This window comes from Orbicella faveolata, unplaced genomic scaffold (assembly GCF_042242905.1).
Source record: "Orbicella faveolata isolate gen_17 unplaced genomic scaffold, um_ofav_v1 contig_3, whole genome shotgun sequence".
Lineage (NCBI taxonomy): Eukaryota > Metazoa > Cnidaria > Anthozoa > Scleractinia > Merulinidae > Orbicella > Orbicella faveolata.
This window is the reverse complement of record NW_028301558.1, coordinates 718,164-720,915: the sequence shown is the minus strand read 5'-3', so window position 1 is coordinate 720,915 and position 2,752 is coordinate 718,164. Positions and strand designations below refer to the sequence as shown.

Genomic DNA, 2,752 nt, shown 5'->3' with positions numbered 1-2,752 from the left:
CCGGAGTAGAACACGCTGGTGAGCGTTTGGGTAAAAAAAGCAGCAGAGAAATCAGGTGATCTGATGATGAAACGACTAAGAGGTGTGAAACAAAAAACACCAACACTTCCAACGATAAAATAAGAAAGTAGAGATATAATATTGAATCGTTTAATATCAGGAGAAGGTGTAAGGAAAAGGAAAGGAAAGGGACTACTGCTCGGAAAAACAGTCCATTCAACTCAATTCCAATACTTGGTCAAATATTATAAAACACGAATTTTTATCTAAACTAATAGTATAATGACTTTTAGATCAAGTGAAATGTTACAACGAAATGAGTTTGTAAGATACCAGTCAGATGATGCAATCAGAGCACCAGCTAATGGTGAACACCAAGATAAAAATGGATACAAATTTACAATCAATGACAGATCAGCGTTTTACGATTGGTATAATGCTTATTTTAAAAATTCTGTTTCAAGTACCAAAACTCGCTGATGGAACAGCTTATGGTGGAGGTGATAGAATTACGGTCATCAATGGCTCACACTCTTTCATCAATCATCTGATGATCAAATCTGCTGGTAAAATCGTATATGATACAGATAATCTCCACAAGGTCGGTTTTGTTAAGAATCTATTGGAGTATTCTGATGATTTCAGCAGATCAGTTGCAAAAAACGGTCTTTGGTATTTGGATACTAGCCATCAGATTGCTAATGCTAATCAGAATGCAGGATTTGAAGCAAGACGAAGGTTAACAGTGGGAAATGCTGATGTCAATGTTATTATTCCTGTCAATAGATATTCATTCTTCGAAGTGTTAGAAGATAAGATGCTTATACCAATGCAATTACAATTCAATATAACACTTCAGAATGATGATGAGCTAATTCAAAAAGCAGATGCTGCCGATGATGGAAGAGTCGCCATTAACCGTTTTCTATTATGGGTGCCCAAATTAATTCCAAAAGATAGTCTACATGACAATTTTGTCAGCTCATTTTTGAAAGAAACTAAATGGTCCTATCTGAGATCGTCTATCAAATGTCCGCTCCAGCACAAGCAAGTGGTTTTGATCAGATTTCAGCAAGTGTGGATTATGTTAAACATATATTTGTATATCTCCAAAGAAATAAAACAAATGTCGTGGCAGAAAATCCTTACTTATTTGATACTTATAAATTGAATGCCGCTGATGCTAATAGTTATCTGACGACATGTACATTAGAATATGGAAGTGGAATATTTTATCCAGAAACTGAGTATGATACAGAAACTAAGGTGAGAATTTTTAACGATTTGTCTTATGCTGCAAGAAGAAATGATTTTAATACTGGTACACAACTGAATCTTGCAAATTTTAATGGTCTTTATGGTATGATATATTTTGATTTAACAAACCAAACAGAAAAAGTTACAAGGGATCCCAAACAGTTAATTTTCAGATACAAAATAAATGCTGCTCCAGCAGCTGCATTCAATGTTGACGCAATTGTCTTTTACGAAGAGATGCTGGTTGTGATTAACAAAATTGGTAATGAGTTAGTTATTGTGTAAATAAATAGAATAGCAAATATAGAAGTTAGTTAGTTATTCCTCAATACGAGGATGTTTTTCAAAATACATATTTTATATAATCTATATAATATATGACGCAATTATTTGAAATAAGGGTGAAATTATCACCAAATCAGAAAAAGAATCTTGCTAGTGCATTTCATAAGCGTGAAACCATTGTTCTCAGGCTTTCAAAAGATGCACTAACTGGAAATAACGTTTTGTACGTTGCACAAAATGTGCCGAAACGATTGCACAAGAATAAACAGCTGAATAAAGGATTGGACATCAAACTGGCTAAGACTAATATCAGAAACGAGGTTCGAGGTAGTCTGTTGACAAGCATATTAAGTTTAGGTCGTACTTTTGCACCTACCATAGCAAAGAAAACCTTGCATTATCTGCATTGGCCGGATTAGCTTCAGAAGGTGCTTTCCAAATTGTGAAGAAAATAACGGGAAGAGGCCAAACAGGTGGTGTTTTTATGATACCAAATAATAGTATTAGTGATCTTGTGAATACTTGTCACCATCTATTAACCAGAGAACAAGCTAGAGATTTGGCAAGAGTATTAGCAAGAGGTGATCCGAATGTTCTTCTGAAACTCTCCAATAAACAAATAGGTTCCGGGCTAGGAATTTATAAGAAATCCAAAATTGCAAAAGAAAGCGATTGATTAGGGAATTAAGAAAGCAACTCCTGTTATTCAAAAAGTTGGATCTGAAGCAATTAATTAATTATCAACCAAAGTGAGACCAAATTACAAATATAAAACTGACAGAATGGATCTTGATGCTGACATGTACAAAGGAGGTGCAATTGATATCTAAAAAGCGATTGGCAAAATACCAAAACCAAAGGCTGGATGGACACCAGGAAAGTACAAATAAATGGGACCATATAATCCATTGAATAAGTAATTAGAATACAACCCATGCACCGGTGAGTTCTCAAATGGTACGTACAACCGTGTAATAAGGTGGATGAGATAGCTGCTGATCACGATATTTGTTATGATATGGGAAAAAAAAAAACAAAGGTGATTGTGATTGGCAAATGGTTTCATCACTGGATGAAATACCATATGGTGAAATGCCAAAGAGGGGATCAACAGCACGATTCTTGATTGATCGATAAAAAACAGAAACTGGGTCTTGGGGTATCAAAAAACGGAAGAATCCGTCGAGTGAAGTGAACTGGCAAGAAAAAT

General features: G+C 35.0%; 1 pseudogene; it reads left to right on the top strand.

Moving 5' to 3' along the window:
• Positions 1-282: 282 nt before the first annotated feature.
• LOC149105985 (uncharacterized) lies at positions 283-2,198 on the top strand (annotated as a pseudogene).
• Positions 2,199-2,752: the final 554 nt, after the last annotated feature.